Source organism: Xenia sp. Carnegie-2017, unplaced genomic scaffold (assembly GCF_021976095.1).
Source record: "Xenia sp. Carnegie-2017 unplaced genomic scaffold, XeniaSp_v1 HiC_scaffold_56, whole genome shotgun sequence".
In the NCBI taxonomy this organism is placed as follows: domain Eukaryota; kingdom Metazoa; phylum Cnidaria; class Anthozoa; order Malacalcyonacea; family Xeniidae; genus Xenia; species Xenia sp. Carnegie-2017.
Window position 1 is genome coordinate 267,216 of NW_025813522.1, and position 20,008 is coordinate 287,223.

Sequence of the window (20,008 nt, forward strand, 5' to 3'; positions counted from 1 at the left end):
GTTCTAAAATCCTGTAAAAACACACACTAGAAAACAAAGAAAAGCTATCAAGATAATGCAGTATGCCACTTATTTTACTTAATGACTCATCATCCCACCCAGCTGGTTGTTCAAGTACCCCTCAAAAATATCTAAAAGTTTTCATAGTTTTGTGCAATACATTGATTAATCTAGAGCGATAATACCATCTTGTTTCACCAGGGGCAGGAAACTCAAGGTTGTTAGATGTGAGAAAAGCTTTTCTTTATGGGGCATTGCTTGTAAATGTGCTGAATGTAGCTATATTAATAAAAAAGATTTTAACAGGAGAAATTGATGAGGCTGACTGGCATAGGACCAGGTTCAATCTATGAGCTGCACAATGAACAAAATGAGCAAAAGGATACTCTTGTCGAACCAATGCTTGAACACCATTGATATGGCCAGACATGACAGAAGCACTATCATATGTTTGTAAAACCAGCAGTGGCCTGCGGTCATGCAAGCGCCGCTTGCCTAAGCATTTTACCGAACAAAATTTTTTTGGATCATTCTCTGAGCAAAATCAGTTTAAATTTTTCTGTTCTAAACAATGTCAATGTAATCTTTTGTCTAAATTGTCTTTACAGTTGAAATGCTTGCTACTTATACGCGATTTACTGTCGTGGTTTTCGGTTTCACTTTGCTACACTTGTAAGATGAGTCAAGTGTATTAAACTAGGAGTTACTATCGCAAGGGAAGTGCTGCCCCTCCACCAAGTAAGGTAAAACAGTTTGGAAACTGCTATTGCGTGTTTTCCATCATTTATCATCTGCCATAAACAATACAATAATGAATGGTAAAAATAAAAATACAGCAAGAAACCGCAACAACTTGTATACTTTGTCATTGCATAAAGACAAGCTAATTGTGTCATCTTTTATTTTCAAATTGTCATATAAATCAATTTATAGAAGTAGATGCAAGAAGTAACACTGTATGTATGTATAATTATGCTAATTTCAAAATGGAATAATTGGATGAACAGTTTTCAAAGCACATTTTACAAAAATTTGCATATTGTCATTTAGAACTCGGCCAATAACAATTAAATCATGTTAACCGGAGCTTAAATTTGATTTTGTAAAATATGATTCTGTAAAAAGCCACATGGTTGATGTAAACATTGTGGACATTTGAACAGATTTTAACCTTGAAAAGTTTTTTGACTTTGAAAAGCCATATGGTTCCTGTTGAAAAAGTTTCAAATTTGTCAAAAGCTTAAAGGGGTTATATCACGAATTTTAGACCCCTTTTTTATTAGCTTAATTGATAATTTGGATTATTTGAAGAACTATGACATGTCGCTGGACTTAAACAGATAAACATAAGTTCCTTAATTTTGCCTCCAAAGTCGGGTACTTTTTGCGAATTTTTTACGACGCCATATTGATACTTGTGACGTAGATAGTTGAACACGTCTGTTTCCGTCAATATAATATTATATTATAGAAGGTGATTTTGTTGTCGTTTTCTTGTCTTAAAACAAATAATGACAGTATTTTCAATAAAATATTAAAAAACAAGTTGTCCGGAAAGTATGGCTTCAAATCAGTGCTCAGATAATTCGAATTCGATGTCTGAATGCGTATCTGATTCGAGCTCGGAATCCGTGGGTTATGTCGAGCATTTAAACGACTTCGCATATGACGATGAACCGCTCGCAGGAGATGGTGATGAAGTGCATACTCCAGATGATCCCGATGGAATTCTCCTGCGACCTTAGAACAACGAAGTGATGGCGTAATTCCACTCGGTGAATGGTAAGTTGTTGTTTTCTCCTGTTTGTAATATACATAAAGTTACTTTATAAACCACAATGCTCCCACGTTTCAGGTGTAATTGTCAATGCTGTCATACCGATTTGTTAGAAGGCGCATTAGAGTACAGATGCTGTAAGGAAATAGGACCAGCTTTGCAGAAAATGACATTCGATTGCAGCATGCCAAATTTGGGCCTTTAGTTCATGAGGCTGTCCTTGAAAACGTCGGGCCACTATTGAGAGATAGGAATGGACGTGCTTATCGCCGCCAAGCATCACAATCATTAAATATGTAACATTGTAAATTGTATGAGAAACAATGTTATCATCAACATTGTTTCATCAACAATAATTAGTCCAACCTTTTTATTTACTTCAGGTACTTGAGAGCTGTGGCATACAGATGGTTGATGCGATGGTTTTGTGGGTCTATGGGATGGGAGAATACTCGGCCTTTACCTGCTTGTGTTTACCACTTTATTCAGAAAGCATATCCAAGTGGTAACACAAAGGTTACATACCATCAGAGGGGCGATGATGGAAAGGTCTTTAACTTGTGCACTGTAGAGACTGTTGGCCTTCTTTGCTGAGTTTAGAATGGTCAGGAAATATGCCTAGATGAAAACCAAATAGGAGATACATGGATGCACTATACGGTAAAGAAAATCTTTTCTTCAATGTCAGTCTGGGAAAAAAAAGAAAAATTATATGGAATTAAATCATAGCATAAATGTAAAAATGGAAAATAGCAAGCCACATGAACTTATCTTATAAGGTCTTCACACTTGAGTGCACTGCATCCACAAAGGGCATGTTGAGCATTAAACTACAATAAAAAATTATTCATGAAAATTAATTAATTGCACAATCGAGTGAGTTAGTCATCTTCAATCTGACAAGTATACATACCATTCAATGTTATATTAATACTGTAATCATCAGGAAAGGTGTGTATATCAGTGCCCAGATAAGGAGGCTAGAGGGTACTATCACTTGCCTAAGGTGAACGCTCAGGCTGGTGGTGGGAAAGAGGTGCCTTACTTCTCCATTCCAGACAGGCTCCAAGCAATGTCTGACCACTGCCCTATCATCTACCAACTTCAATTTATTCTTTTTCAGTGAAGCATTGACCTCGAGGATGTCCTTTCATTGGAGCTTTGCATTTAGTACATTTGCGAGTACTTTTATTCCCAGAGCTATTTAATATTTGATCTGCATCATCTGTTAGGTCTTGTAACTGCTGTCTTTGCTGTTCCACTAAGGAAAAAATGCAGATCATTACATCCTAAAATAATTGTAAACAATACCATTATCCCATACTTACAGCACGGATAAAGTGCAGCTTAAAGTCTTTTATACCAGCTTAAAGTCTTTTGTAAAGATGTAAGTTTTTTCTTAAGACGATGGCACGATTTACATGGAGACTGGGATTCACAAATATCTTCACCAACTGCATGTAGTTCTTCTTCAAATGGCGAATCGTTTGCTTCCCCAGTGCATACTTCAACATGCTCAGCTCCATACTTGTCTGCGCTTTCGATCGGTTATTTCGTCCTGTAATGGTTCAGGAATCCCAGCCACGTCAATGGTTGGGATAGCATCTTTCTTCAACCTTCTTTTGAGCTTGACTTGCACGCTCAAATTAAGATCAAAACAAGAATCTTCAAAATGCGCAGAACACAGACACGAGGTAGAGGAAGCCTCAAACCCGGTCTATGTTTACGCACAAAATTTACCCATTTTCTATGTCTTTGCGGCTGTTTCTTTTTAGGAAACAGATGCATCGACATTCCTTCTGTTTTGAATCATTGGCGCAACTAATTTGATTAGGTCCGCCAGCAACACAACGTTTTCCTCCGCGTTTCTTATTAAGATTACTAGTAGAATACGCCATGTTGATATATGTGTTCAACTATCTACGTCACAACTCATTAGCATACCGATCAAAAAGTTCGCAAAAAAAATGCTGAAAATCGTGACTTTGAACGTCCATAAAATCACTTTCACCAATCCAATTTCAATTATAATTGCAGATTTAAAATCACTGAAATAAGGTCTTTCAATTTAGCTAATAAAAAAGGGGGGCTAAAATACGTGATATAACCCCTTTAAAGTTTTGTTTGCTTAAATATTTTAAGACAATTCACAATTCTGATTTTGTTCTTTAGGTTGAAATAAAAACACGGCATGATTTCTTGTTTGATTTGTGTCACTTTCTTATAGACTGCTTTTTGTGAAGCTCATTTGCCTTATTAATTGTAACCTGAGAGATAATTTAGTCTAGCGCAAATCAATTTTTTGCAATACAACCAATACAATATGATGCATGGTTTACTCGCCATGTTTAATCATGATCGTGACTAAAACACCACACGAGTACATATTGTTTATTTAATCGCTTTCATAAATATGTATTTCCTAGGTGAAAGTATTTCAAAAAGCGCTCAAATACTGGCAAATCGCATCGACAAAATATCTATAACAAATTCAACTAAAACATACAAATGAATGTAGTATAAAAGTAAAATACCTTTTCAGCATTTAAATCCATGGAATAGTTGCCCGAAAGTCCACTAAATACAAGGAAAAATAAACGCAAATATCAATGTATTGAAGAAATTGTGTTGTTTCTCATTTGTTGACCAGAAAATAGTCGTATGTCACTCGTATGTAATCGTATGTCACTCGTATGTACTCGTATGTTACTCGTATGTACTCGTGTGGTGTTTTAGTCGGTTAGCACTATTTTCCACCCAGCAAACCGCCCTTTACTTTGAAATATAATATTTTACACAATATAATATTTTACACAATCTAATATTTTACACAATATAATATTTTATATAATATTTTACACAATCGTCGAAAAACGACATGTTTTCCAGCCTGGATTATAAGTTTATAACTTAAGGTGGTTGCATGAAAATTTAAACTGTAACATTTATCTGTAAATATTTTCATATGTTGATATTAAAAACTGTATTATAAAAATATAAAATTACTCGCCATCTCAAAACGACCTAGCACCAGTGCATGCATGGTTTCCTTTTAGCTTTTGGTTCTTTCCCATTAGCCGCCATCTTAAATTTATTTCCGATTGTGTAAAGTAAAGGGTGGTTTGCTGGGTGGAAAATAGTGCTAACCGTTTTAGTCACGATCATTGAGTTCTATAATAACTGGAGCGGCTATCTCAAGCGCGGCCTTAGATATCGCATGTTGTAAAAAAAATGGCGGATTTCGTCCGTTGCCGCTGAGATTTACCGAAATTGACCGCTTTTCCGAAAATTTCACAATTTCCCACTCCCTCCTGAGGCAAGAGTGAGGAAAATGTATGTGTGTATTTGGGATTCGGCAAGCAATTTTTTGATGAAAATCAAGGTAAGGCTAGATTATAGAATACCCGTCCACTTACTACAAATCCAATTTTTAATGGATACGCGGATGCGCGGTCAGCAGTTAACAGTGCGGGCTACGGTTTGTAGTCCATACACGGTTATGCGGTCAGTGATAATGAATACAAGAAAATTCAACGTCACTGCGAAGTCAATTTATACTGGATATGCCGATATGCAGTCATCAAAATCTTATATTTAATTTTTAACATAGGCAGAGCCATATGTACAGGCCAAGAATATAAATGGCCCTTCAACAGGCTTTACATACAACACGCCATCTGGAAACTTATATATATATTTTCTTTAAATTGACTTGATGTTGCTGAATTTCTAATCGCTTCAACTTTAACGTATATTTACATCTTACAATCTTATTCTTTTATTCTTTCATTCAAAGTTCCCATATATTTTCATTAGCATCTTCCAAAAAAACTTCGAATAAGTCTTTGCCTTTATTTTCGTATCTCCACAGAAATTCTGCCAGATACGACGAGAACATATATTTTCGTATGCCAAATGGTGGAAACTTTACCTTGGCCTGGCGCCAATGTCCTTCAATTTTATTTGTGTGATCTCCATTTTTGTTCACGAATTCCACTGAATGGTTCACTTGCAAGTGCTTGTAACCGTGTTTCTCTAGATTTAAATAGGCCTTCCAACAGTCCGATATGCGGCAACAACGTTCTCTCACTCCTGTCTTCTACTGCAAACATAAAACTCTTTCTCCTGCCCTCTTCTATACCCCCAAATACCCATTGTCCTTCTACCCTATGTCCTCTATGATATTTTCGTTTCCCAAATTTGCTCTCATCAATTTGCACCCTTACACCTGGACCACCGATTTTCTCTCTGCATTCAAAATAGTTCAACTCGCAAATTTCCCTACAAAAACGGTCCCAATCAACTACTGTATTTCCACTAACATCTACCTCAAATCTCATTGTTTCCTGTTTAACATCTCTACACCACCAATATGTCAACTTGAGAACTTCTTCCAACGTTAAATTACTGCCCTCAAACCAACTACCTTTCCGAATAGATAACTCAATCTTATGTCGTTTACCTCCTATTTGCTTTCTACATTCCCATTTACAACCGTCCGACCTATCATCACACTCGACCAATTTCATAACGCTATCACAACGAGGGCATAGCCGATTACTAGCGATCAACTTCCTTTCCATTAGCCAACTTATCACACAATTTCTACTGGTAAGTACGCCGTCTATAAGCTTGTCGTATGTCCAATAAACATTTCCTTGGTTTGCTTTTCGTTGTAACTTCCTATCCATTCGCCGCATTGCGTTGCAACACTTTCGCATTGTAGCAATGATAAATCTGTTTGAATTTCTTTTGCTTTTCCCTTCCTTGCCGCTACTTGAATCCCAACATTTTTCTTTTCCTCAGCGCCATACATTTTGCGTATTTCATGGTATTAATCTGCTTATTGCTGGCTATTTCCTTTGCTAGCATTTGTAGGCAACAATCATATTACAAATTATATGACGCTCCTATTACATAACTTCCTTAAATGAGTCATTATTCAACTACCTGTTAAAGTTATTCAAAGACATCGCCTCACACATTGCAAAATTCCTATGATACACTAACTATCCAATGGTATCGAAAAACAACAAAATTCTTTGATGAAATTTTAAATTTGGAGAGTTTTGAAAGCGCATTTATTATTACATTGCCTATCGCTATTCTTGTTGTACAGAAGAATGGAGTGGGGTGATATTCCCTTCACACGTTTCGAAAATTATACTATCCACAGTTCATACCACCAAATTGTTGAAAAAGACTCCAGCTTTCAAGATTAATTGACGGAATGCTTTCTACAATATTCCTTCATGGCCGAAAGAAATGACCACAATATTCTGGAAAAAGCCACTTCAAGATTTGGATACATTCAAGTTAACTTTATTCTTATTGGGAAACGGGTGTTCTCCACATTTAACTTACGAATGGATAGTTACATCGACTTTCTGGAACAAAACGAAAACAAAAAAGCGGAGCATGCAAGTGAAGTGGATTCTCCAAACAATGGAAGAAAATAGCACAAAGTGGTTTTACTATGATCTTCATTTTGAAAAATATTTGTATTTAAATGGCAAGGAAAGAAAATTATAAGTACTATAAGCATTGACTTCACATCTATTGTCCACTAAAATATTTCATGCGCCATGAATAAACAATAAATTTAGGTTAAAGAAATCTGCTAAATTAACAGACGGGCTATGTTTGCGAGAATTTCAATAAACTTGAAAACGCTAATTTTCTCTAGTGTATGTGAGTTTTTATGAATTATCAAAGAGTTTTATGGATTATGACATGCATTTATATCAGGTACATTTTTGTATTTCAGGCTTTTATTATGGTCTTTTCTGTCAAACTCATTTTCGAAACACCCATTACTCTTCGCTAGTTTTTAACCAGGAAATCGCACCAAATAAATCGCATGTCATATATATGACTAACATAACTAGTCAGTGAAACATTTGATAGACCAGCAATTTATTGTTGGCTTCAAATTACATCTCAACTGCTTTCTCACGTCACAGGAAAAGTAATTAATCATTGCCTGTCAAACTGTGATTGCCCTTTCAACAGTATCAATTTTACTTCTCGTGCACGCTTCGATATATAACACTCAACTCCTGTACACACATGTTCAGTGATTTTGTTCTTACGTTAACAACTCGATCCTCTTCAAAATTATGGCAACGCTCAATCCAGTCACCAAAATTGGACGTCAACATGAAAAAACATGGTCACGTATGCAACAACGCCTTTCAGCTATGTCGTTTGATTACGGATCACTTATGCAAGAAAATCTTCTAAGCCTTATCAAGCACAAAGCTACAAGTGTCAGTAGCTGCGTTGGTTATTTTATTCCAGCAATTCTCGCCACTGTGTCGTTCTTACTCGCCAAAGCCAAAGCAACAATCTTAGCGATGAATCATGTGCAACCCACTAATCTTTATTTCATTTTTGTTGGCTACCCTGGTACAGGCAAATCAGCTGCTGTTGAACATGCGTGTATCAAACCAATGCAGAAAATAATGGAAGATGAAATCAAAAATTGTCTTCTTGATCGCACAACTTCTTCAGGCTTGGTAAAACACTTATCAAAATTTGGCAGTGGATTTATCGTTTCCCCTGAAGTTTACGATGTGCTCAACAAACTGCTAAAATCAGATGACGAAACGTGCTCCGGTGATGCTATGTTGATGTGTAAACTTTTTTCTGGCGAAAGAGTATCATTTCATTATGCAACAGAGGAGACAAGAGAAATTGATCGAAATACGCCTTTTACTGTTCTCGGAAGCACCCAATTACCAAATGCTGCCAAACTTTTGGCAAGAATGGACAAGGGTCAAGGATTGATCGATCGGTTTTTAATTTCGGTCCCATTAGCTCTGTGCCCACATTCAACGGATATTAAGCAGTCTATCTCATATCTAGAAACCGAGGCCATTGACAGTTTTGATGAACTTTACTGTGCAATTCTTCATTTCCATAAATTTAATCAAGTTCAATACACTTTGCATGAACAAGCCGAATGCTTATTGAATAAAGAAAGGGATACCCTTACGGCGGAAATCAACGAGGCTATCATCGCTGGAGGATTCTCACCCCCTAAATCTAAGAAGTTAGATCTTCTCCCAAGAATCGCTACTGCGTTACATGTCCTCGAGAAAAGTTTAGAGTGTGTGTTGGCTGGTCATGACATCATCATCCCTTCGGTAATTTCAAAAGAGACGTTCGAAAAAGCAAAGCTGTTTGTGGAACATCTTGAGAGCTAAAAATTCGTCTTGTGCGAGGTAAAAATTAAAATTTTAATAACTAATCATTTGTCTGTACTTAATTGTCGCGTCAAACAAACAAATAACCTGACTGGCTTTCGTTTTTATTTTATTTTCCAGTTCATAAAGTCCATCACCAATGATATTTGTGATGATGAAAGAGCACAACCAAGCATGATGAACGTGAAATCAGGCATTTTGACCTTTCCTGGTCCTTTAGTTACCTTCCGCTCATTTACGCAAAGTGGTCCTCGTTTGGCTAGAGGAATATCGCAACACGAATTTACCAATGCAGTAGAGCAGTTAAAGGCAAACTATGGCCAAATCATCACGCTAAGAGTTGCTAGATCGTCAAAACCAACCCTTGTGTTTGTAAAGAAAGCACCCAATCAGTTCATAGAATGGCCTAGTGATGTATTATGTTCCAAGTATGGTTTTGAGGAAAACTACCGTAAGCCATGTCATAGGTCCATTTCCCAAAGCATTCGGCAGTTGATAAGTAATCAACAACTGGTCAGTCAAGAATATTTGAACTTATCATAATGTTCGCGTTTTCATTCGCATTTGCGTTTTAAATTTATGACAATTTTATAAATTCGTATTCCTAACAAGTGCCACTATATATTCTTAATCATTTTCTTTGCAAATATGTTTGTAATTGCTTTTTAGAATCAATCTTTAAAAAATATAGCTTCAACTAACTTTCTTTATATAGGTACTAGTCCTCTTATCTTATGCCTCGTTCTTTAAACTCGTCACTGCGTATCCACGTATCCGCGTATCCACTAAAAAACATAGCTTCAACTAACTTTCTTTATAGGTACTAGTCCTGCCTCGTTCTTTAAACTCGTCACTGCGTATCCACGTATCCGCGTATCCACTAAAAACATAGCTTCAACTAACTTCTTTATATAGATACTAGTCCTCTTATCTTATGCCTGTCACTGGTAGCGTGCTTTTTTCTTTATATAGGTACTAGTCCTCTTATCTTATGCCTCGTTCTTTAAACTCGTCACTGCGTATCCACGTATCCGTATCCACTAAAAACATAGCTTCAGGTGTGCACTGGTATCTAGCGTATTGCTTCATAACTTTACTAGTGCCTCGTTCTTTAAACTCGTCACTGCGTATTATTATCCACTAAAAACATAGCTTCAGGTACTAGTCCTTTATCTTATGCCTCGTTCTTTAAACTCGTCACTGCGTATCCACGTATCCGTATCCACTAAAAACATAGCTTCAACTAACTTTCCTTCTAGTCCTCTTATCTTATGCTGTAGGAGTTTGTTTTGAGTTCTTTTGTACAAGGGGTAAGAGAGTGTTCGGTATGTTTATTTGTATAGAGAAAGATAATTTCAGCTTGAGAAGGATTATTTGCTCGTAGCAACCTTTCTTTAAGTGTGGAGAAGTAGCATTTCAACATTTGTGTGGAGCAGTTCGTTTTCCATGGAGCAACATTATATTTGTACGGAAAACACTCGGGTTTGTACGTAGAAACTTGATTTGCTTGCAACAGTTACATATTTCTACGCAGAAGCTGTGGCACATACGGGCCACCGTACTAAAGAGAAGACTCTGGCAGGAGCACGGCATGAAGATCGTCACCAAAATTGCTGTGTACAGGGCTGTGGTCCTGAGTGTTCTGCTGTACTGCTGTGAAACCTGGACCACTTATCGCAGGCACATACAACAGCTGGAGCAGTTCCACCAGCGTTGCCTGAGAAAAATTCTCCGCATCAAGTGGCAGGACAAAGTGTCCAACCTTGAAGTCCTTGAAAGGTGTGGACTCTCCAGCATTGAGAGCTTGATCATCAAAGCTCATCTCCGATGGACAGGCCATGTCGTAAGGATGGATGACAGCAGAATCCCAAAGATGCTGCTGTATGGTCAACTACAAGACTGGATTCGTGTACAAGGAAGACCGCTGAAGAGATACAAAGACACCCTTAAAGCCAACATCAAGAGCTGCAACATAGACCCAAACACCTTGGAGGAGTTCGCAGGAGACAGACTGCAGTGGAGGCATCTATGCTCCTAGGGCGTTCGGAACTTTGAAGCCGGTTGAGCAGCCGCCATCAAGGAGAAGAGGGCCCGAAGGAAGCAACGCTCTGCCCCTCTTGTCTCGTACCCCTGCCGCGTTTGCGGACGTTCGTGTGCATCACAAATTGGCCTCCATTCACACATGAGGTCCCACTCTCGCAGATAGACCTGCATGCCTACTCATCGGTCGCCCCGACAGGAGAGTCCATAGTACTTCGCAACTTTAGTTCACAACGTCAGTACTCAAGTACACAACTTGTGAACTTGTGAATATTCCATATTTGGAAAGGTAATTGGCAACATTATAAAGTAACTTGGCAACCGCCTTTTGAAAAGTTAACTGAAATCGACAGTAAAAGTCGAAGTTAAATATAAAAGTTGAGATTTTTTATTTTACTTTTCACATCGTTTTCCATCATCCGAGCTGTGCTTTCGTCTTAATTTAGAAAAAAAATTGCCATGAAATTTGAAAGCAATTTTCAATGTTTCATTTTTTGTTTCCAGCAAGAAGCCATGTAAGTACTTTGACACTGGTAAAGGAAGTTGCCCTTTTGGATCAAGCTGTTTCTATAAGCACGGTTTGTAACTGTACGTCATTATTTTTGAGCCGACTGATGGCCGGTTTATGTCAATACGGTTTAATCTTAATGTGTTTCATATCTTCCTTTAGCCAATCCTGATGGTTCTATAGCTAAAGTGAACTTACGCCGTTACAACAACAGTAAAGGAGAAAGTTTGATTGTGAACTCGTCGAGGTAAAGTTATTATTTCAAATAATACACAGTTGCATCATGGGATAAGATGGTATCATGTATTTGTTGACGAGTTTCACGTAATGCATATTTTTGTTCCTTGTTTTCAGTCTTTGGGAATTCATCGAAGCAAGAGATGGTGTAAGTTTGGAGGAATTACTTGAGAGTCTGTTTGAATAGAAACAATCAAATCAACGTCTTTCAAGCGTTTTTGCATGCGATGCAAAATTATTCGGCCCTATGATCGACACCAAGGAAATTTAATCATCAATTGTATATTCTTCTTCGAGAACATTTGCGTGTCATGTGAAGAACGTTACACCATTAGTTCGAAGAAAGGTGTTGATGTAATAGCTGTCCTTCGCCTTTCGCTGTACGCGTGTGACTCATTTCCGGTGAAGAAATGTACGACAACCTGGCCACGACTAAATATTACATCGACAAATATGACGTAACTTGACAGAAATGTGTGGCTTAGGGCATATGATACCCTATATGACGAATTTCTTATCAAGGATAGTCTACTTCAGAGAAATAAGATTGACACAGATAACAGTGAAAGTTTAACACTTTGGGTGCTCTCTTCAATTGTCTTGAAACGCTTAGTGGATTATGTTGTATTAGCTGCGTGACTTGCAGGGGCCGGTTGCACAAAGCCTGGATATCGTTATCCACTGGATAGCAAATTTTTCTGAACGATCAGAAAATCTTTTATAAGAGAAAAATATACGATTTGAACAGTGCAATCGCTGAAATAAAATATTGTTTCGAAGATTACAAAATTTCTTGGTCGTGAGAAAAAATAAACACCTTTTTTAAGAGTTTGAAAATTTTAGCTATCCAATGGATAACGCTATCCTCAGGAATTTAATCATGAATTTGTGGTTAAAATCGTTAAAATGTTTAACTTAACCGAAATTAGTTATTAAAGATTTATTCTCCTCATGTCATACTGTTGCATAATGAATTATAGAGTTGTACCTTCATTGAAAGGATAGATTAGTAGATGTTTATATTTTTAAAACGTTCTTGTCTTCTTCTAAAATGAAATTCTCACGTGACGATACAAAGAAAATTGAGACCTTGTCGGTTTGATAAATGAAATCTAGTGTTCAATATCGCAATAACACAAGTGCACGTGTTCAACGGTTCCAGAATGAGTGTTGACGACAGGGGAAATCCAGATTTCTTTTGTACACGGAAATGGTTTTATGTTTGGCATATATGCAAAGCGATGTTGGCGATGTAGAACTTATACTACACTGAAAGGTATGAAATATTTTACGGTGGAAATAGCTGCCGGATTATATTGGTTTATGGCAACTAGCAAGTATATGCTGGTGTTTCTATTGTAGACTCATAAGTTTGCACAAACAATTGGAGGAGATGGGAAATATTGCCTCCGTGGAGAGCCGTTAACGTCAAGAAATAGAAGGTTAGAATTTGTTTGATGTACGTCAGACGAAACTATTGAAGTAATCGCTCTTCACAATTTAGGGTTTTAGTGCTTTTTGCAATAGCTTTATCGATTGTTTTGCATTTGTTTGACTTGAACTGTGCAATTAATTATTCAAAACATTGGATTACAATAGGGTGACATATGGTAGTTGTTAAAGGTGTTTAATTTTGTACACCATGACTCGAGGAAGTTTCCTCTCAAACTCACGTACTGTGTTGGCCTTGTGTTAAAATACATGGCGAGTCTGAAACATCTCGATTTTTCGTGACAGTGAACGCGTTCAATGTCATTCCGTCTTCCTATAACCGGCGGTCAATAAATGCTGAATCATTTTAGCATAAATTATACGTCCTCTTTGTTCTGGAAAAGTTGAAATTTGAAAATAGCATTCTTGCCTTGATGTCATTTCTATTTTAGTTTATTGTGAATCACCACAGGTCCAGATTCAGTCACCCATGCATTCAATGATTTATCTTAAAAGGAAGAAAAAGCCACCAAGTCGACAACCTTGTCGGCTTACATGTTGCAATATTTTTTTCATTGTACTTGAAAGCACTATATTAGGAGTCTGGCTTAGTTTCCTGCTTGCCCCCCAGACTGGAAAGTATGCAAACTGCGCAAGCTAGATCAATTTTTTAGAAATTTTGCGCGGCAGATTTTCGACTTTGCGCTGCGAAGCCATAAAATATTCGCGAGATGCCAGTTTTATTTTTTCCGTATCACACTCCATTTTTGATAGTTCGCAATTGCAAATAATTATGAAACAAAGCATAAAAGATGATACATGTGTATAGCTGTAGCTTACCTTAAGTTGGAGCTAGCAACTCTCCTTTTACAACGTGAGGATGTGTCATGTGTAATCACAAAAATGCCACTTTATCTTAGGTATTATGTAACGAGTCGAACGACCAACGTACCACGTATGTTTATCATTCATCTGTTTCATCGTTTCATCACAGCGTATGATACGATAAAGGTAGGCACCAAATAAATTTGATTTACTGACGTCGTCAAATACGTCGTCAAAAAACAAATCAATCAGGAACCATCTTTGTATAATCAGCAGCCAGATTGTGGAGTAGAAGGTTTTCAGTTAATAATTGTTTATAATCAGCAGGCAGATGGTGGACAAAAAGGTTTTCAGCTAATAATTGTTTATAATCAGCAGCCAGATTGTGGAGTAGAAGGTTTTCAGTTAATAATTGTTTATTATCAGCAGGCAGATGGTGGACAAAAAGGTTTTCAGTTAATAATTGTTTATAATCAGCAGCCAGATTGTGGAGTAGAAGGTTTTCAGTTAATAACTGTTTATAATCAGCAGGCAGATGGTGGACAAAAAGGTTTTCAGTAACTAATTGCTTATAATCAGCAGCCAGATGGTAAGCAGGGAGGTTTTCAGTTGATAAATATTTATAATCTGCAGCCAGATGGTGGACAAAAGGTTTTCAGTTAATAATTGTTTATAATCAGCAGCCAGATTGTGGAGTAGAAGGTTTTCAGTTAATAACTGTTCATAATCAGCAGGCAGATTGTGGACAAAAAGGTTTTCAGTTACTAATTGCTTATAATCAGCAGCCAGATGGTAGAGTAGAAGGTTTTCAGTTAATAATTGTTTATCATCCGCAGGCAGATGGTGGACAAAAAAGGTTTTCAGTTAATAATTGTTTACAATTAGCAGCCAGATTGTGGAGTAGAAGGTTTTTCAGTTAATAATTGTTTATAATCAGCAGGCAGATGGTGGACAAAAAAGGTTTTTCAGTTACTAATTGCTTATAATCAGCAGCCAGATTGTGGAGTAGAAGGTTTTTCAGTTAATAATTGTTTATTATCAGCAGGCAGATTGTGGAGTAGAAGGTTTTTCAGTTAATAACTGTTTATAATCAGCAGGCAGATGGTGGACAAAAAGGTTTTCAGTTACTAATTGCTTATAATCAGCAGCCAGATGGTAGAGTAGAAGGTTTTCAGTTAATAATTGTTTATAATCAGCAGGCAGATGGTGGACAAAAAAGGTTTTCAGTTAATAATTGTTTATAATCAGCAGCCAGATTGTGGAGTAGAAGGTTTTTCAGTTAATAATTGTTTATAATCAGCAGGCAGATGGTGGACAAAAAAGGTTTTTCAGTTACTAATTGTTTATAATCAGCAGGGGAGGTTTTCAGTTGATAAATATTTATAATCAGCAGCCAGATGGTGGACAAAAAAGGTTTTTCAATTAATTATTTATAATCAGCAGGCAGATGGTGGACAAAAAAGGTTTTTCAGTTAATAATTGTTTATAATCAGCAGGTAGATGGTAAGCAAGGGAGGTTTTCAGTTGATAAATATTTATAATCTGCAGACAAATGGTGGACAAGAAAGGTTTTTCAATTAATTGTTTATAATCAGCAGGCAGATGGTGGACAAAAAAGGTTTTTCAGTTAATAATTGTTTATCATCCGCTGCCAGGTGTTAGACGAAAAAGGTTTCTCAGTTAATTATTGTTTATAATCAGTAGCCAGGTGGTGGAGTAGAAGGTTTTTCAGTTAATAACTGTTCATAATCAGCAGGCAGATTGTGGACAAAAAAGGTTTTTCAGTTAATTTTTGTTTATAATCAGCAGCCAGGTGGTGGACAAAAAAGATTCTTCAGTTAATCTTTGTTTATAATCAGGAGCCAGATTGTGGACAGAAAAGGTTTTCAGTTAATAATTGTTTATAATCAGCAGGCAGATGGTAAGCAAGGGAGCTTTTTCAATTGATAAACAATTACGATCTGCTGCCAGATTTGGATTGAAAACGTTTTGGATATAACTGCACGAAGCATACTGGTTGACGCTTGACTAAGGTTACAAGAGGAAAGGTAGCTTAGGGCGTGATGTTGTGATGCGTTGCAAAACCTTGGACATCTCTCCTTCGTGTTTTTGCCATGCTCGTCGGTCTCTAAAAACAGGAATCATATGTCTGGACAAACCACGTTCCTTGTCCCCATTGATGTAAAGTTTTGCCATTTCGTTCAGTGCTGCGTCGCATTGAAGTACAGATGGTAAACTCCAATCAACTTTAGCACGATTCATTAGCACTTTTATGCTTTGCCCACCATCCATTTCTTGCTTATCCACCACCCGGTAAAAAGATTCGGCAACAGCCTCAGTTCCGCATTTCGCATAAAATATGTCAAAGACGAGACAAAACTCTTGGCCGACAGCTGAATAAAATGAGGAATCGTTATATAAAGATTCAATAACGGCCTCTTCTTTAAAAAGAACGTCAATCATTTTACCATTGTTGAGCGTCACTTTGAAGACCTCAGAAAGGGTGAACTGCCTTGGTGTACCTTCTTGGAACCTAGTCACAAAGACTCCTTCCTCGAAAACCACATCCTGCAAGGAAAAAATTCCTTCGTCATCGAGAGAGATCTTCTTGAAAAATTAGGAAGTGAGTGTGTAGCATATCACCCCAAACAACGGCAATGAGTGTTTTCTTTAGACGCCAAAACACTGTGGATGATAGCTCGCTACAAAGCTCAAAATTCTTTTCAGAAACATGTGGCATCTGTGAGGAAAAGTTTACACATCGTCTAAACTCATTAGCTCCAAGTTCAGAAAACTCCCTGTTGTTTACTGGACTTTTTTCTTCCGAACGAAAACCGCATAAACCACGAAAAGTCGTCCAAAGTCAAAACACTTTGATAGCATTCTGTTGAGGTCGGAAAAGCTATTGGTGTAGCGAACATCAATCTGACTAATGACATCCGCAGCCAGCTTCTCTAGATCATGAACACTGTCCTGCATTTCTCTTGCTACCCAATCCACTGGCACTTTACCGTCGCCTTCTCTAACGACAAACCAACCAGTTTCCAACTCACTTTGCCCAAAGCGGTAATCTCGAATTTCATGAACTCGCTGGCTTAATCTTGGGCAAACAAAGTCATCAGGATCAATTTTAGATACTTCCTCGATGTAACGTTGCATCTGTCGTTTTACCAAAGGAACATGAGAGCACAACTTCCAACCAGGATACCACTCAGCCTGCGCTTGCAGCATCAGGACGACCAAGGGCCACAACAAATCGAGTACACCAAGCAAATCATGGACAAAGTCTTGACCACATAACTTGTAACCCATCTCTTCTCTATTGTCGTGGTCCTTGAAAGTCTCGATGTACACTTCCAAACTATCTGCAAGATTCTTTAAAGATAGATAGCTGGAGCTCAAAAACCGCTGATGTGCAAATGCGTTGGTTACTCGAAACGGAAGATTCAAGTCCTTAGCAGTATGACGCGCTACGCTGTGCATTTTACCACGACTAAAAGTTGATGATAAAGTGCAATCCTTCTCAGCAAACGATCAACGAAAGGCGAGTCCTTGAGCTGACTAAATACTTTATCTAACCAATGGGCAGGGTCCCATTGGACAGGCCACCAGAATCTTTCTTTGCAGGACAGATCATCATGCAAAAGTTCAAATACAGGCTCGTTCATGCCTGCAATGAACGGCTCGTTGACGTATTGTCCATCCATCACTCGCCCTTGCACTTGCAGTAGCCGATTATCCTTAATACCAACATGCACGTCAAGATCTTTAAAAATGGATGCAGCTAGAGCATCACCTGTACCACCAGTTGCATCAGAGTTACTGTAAACCTCCCTTGCGTCAAGGACAATGCCTCGGCGACTACCATTTACAACTGGACAAACGATAGTAACCTGATTAGTGATGCGATGATTGGTAGATTTATCAGCTGTAACATAAAAATGTGGGGCATTCCTGTGTTTGGAAGAGGGTAGAAAGAAAATTGGCTGCTCTCATGTCGATGTAAGCACATGCTGCTTTGATCATGTCTGGAAACAATTTTCGAGAATGACAAAAATCACCAACATCCGCACCAGCAGCTTGAAGCTCAGCAATTCGTGCTTCATAATGAACTGCATCTGACTTTGTTTTCACAACACCAAGAGCTGCACGGAGTTGATTCTTTGCAACAAGTACTTCCCTTGACCTCCCTTGCTTTACCATCTTCATGTGGTCATCAGCGTTTTTGTGGGTCAAAGAAAGAAGATGTCGATGACACGCTTGCTTTTGGCTGTACCATTTTTTACACTTGCCTGCAATTAGCTGTTCATATAAGGCATCTTACATATGTAAACCAGATGCCAAAGATCCGTCTGCTTTGCCAGTAGGTCGATTAAAAGATGACGAAAAGGAAACATGGGAAGAGTTTAAAAATTCGACACACGTTCGACACTGCAGCACCCAGCTGTTGCCTTCTTTTAGTATTTCAAAATCTTCCACTTTATCCACAAGCTCAATCAAATTGGAAGATCGAAGTGCGGTACTCGATGTGGGATTGTATGTAGTTGTTGAACTTGTTGATTGGGCTGATTTAGGGTTACCACTCAACTTTTGTGCCACCTTAGTAGCAATTTTTTCGCAAGTTCGTCCACATCAAATGGCAGGTCGCCTTGCTCACTTGATAAAATTGAAGGAAGAAAACTTCCAAGCGAGCTTTGATAGCTTAGAGGGCTGGTGTTTGAAATAGAGGCAGCCTTACTCGTCTTACTTACTGCATTAACTCTCACAATCTCTTCGCTGTAACAATGAAAGTGTTAAAAAGCCAACATTAAAATTTTCTTGCAAACTGTGTGAAAAGTATATGTACTAAGAAATTCAACAGAAGACGTTGAAATACTTAATGATTTCATCGTTAATATTAAACGACTTAAGAAATTTGTAATGTAGAAATTACTTATCCGAACAAGTGAATTATTGGAAGCCTTGAACTAAAAGTCAACACTTTCAACCACTATGGCATAAATTTCACAAAATATCGTGACAAAATGTCGTAAAATCTGATACTATAATGCAAGAAAAATGCCGTATTTCACTAACAAACCTCTCATCTTTTCATCGGTTTCCTCCCAACTTTCAGATTCACTGACACCAGAAACGATTTTGCACGAAAGTTCGTCAGTTGCATGTCCAGCCGTATCCTTACCAAGCTCTCTGAAACAATTTAATATTCATAATTTTAAAAAGCTATCACTGTATATGTAAAAGAAATGTATTATATAACATGTATGCAGTTTGTGATATTCGGTTATTTTATGGTTCACGCAGGGAATGAGCAATTTAGCTACCTTTCATCGACTTCCATAATTTCTATCCGTTCTCCCATTCCGTCGCCACCACACTTTTGTTGCACTTGGCTTGTACTGAAAATACAATTAACATAGAAAACATACACAATGTAAGTGCAGTTCTCAATTTGGGAATTGGGAACTTGATTTTCATTACCTAGCCGATTTAAGCATTTTGTACGCCTGTAGCGCAGATTTAGCAAGAGGGAATCTTCTCTAATAGCGTCATTTGCTAAGGTCTTTTCGCCCTTGTCGCTGTGAGTTTTAAATGGTTTGCTAGAGAGGACTTGTTCCCTCTAGCAAGCCAAAACTTGTTGCCTTGCCTAAAACAAAGTAAGCAAAAGCCCATTGGGGTTTTCTCGTGTCCACTCTTTGCTCGCTTTGCTTCTGGTCCTGTTTTCTGCTGCTTGCTATGTCTTTTAAACATTTTGGCAAACTGAAACTCTATAACACACAATTTTTATGGTTAAAATGTGTCGATAGCCAATCTTGGTTGTTTACTATTGATTTTATAAAACCCACTGACAATGTCATGCCACTTTTCTTTGTGACGCAAACACGATCACTCTTACACGACTAACATTCTAACACTAGATAATTGTTCTGTTACCTTCCTTAGACAGTGTTTGCTGCTTATTTTTAGCCACTGCTGCTGTCT

At 37.7% G+C, this 20,008-nt stretch overlaps 3 long non-coding RNA genes across 3 annotated transcripts; 1 reads left to right on the plus strand and 2 right to left on the minus strand.

Annotated features, from left to right (window-relative positions):
- Positions 1 to 2,329: 2,329 nt before the first annotated feature.
- Positions 2,330 to 3,301, minus strand: LOC124456574. Its single transcript, XR_006952335.1, has 3 exons — positions 3,106 to 3,301; positions 2,691 to 3,038; positions 2,330 to 2,607 (listed from the first exon to the last, which is right to left on the minus strand). It is a non-coding gene; the product is annotated as an uncharacterized LOC124456574 (long non-coding RNA).
- An 8,231-nt stretch (positions 3,302 to 11,532) lies between these two features.
- Positions 11,533 to 12,166, plus strand: LOC124456584. The gene is made up of 3 exons (XR_006952343.1): positions 11,533 to 11,603; positions 11,696 to 11,780; positions 11,888 to 12,166. It is a non-coding gene; the product is annotated as an uncharacterized LOC124456584 (long non-coding RNA).
- A 6,955-nt stretch (positions 12,167 to 19,121) lies between these two features.
- Positions 19,122 to 19,553, minus strand: LOC124456582. The gene is made up of 3 exons (XR_006952341.1): positions 19,508 to 19,553; positions 19,351 to 19,425; positions 19,122 to 19,216 (listed from the first exon to the last, which is right to left on the minus strand). It is a non-coding gene; the product is annotated as an uncharacterized LOC124456582 (long non-coding RNA).
- Between the last annotated feature and the right edge of the window lie 455 nt (positions 19,554 to 20,008).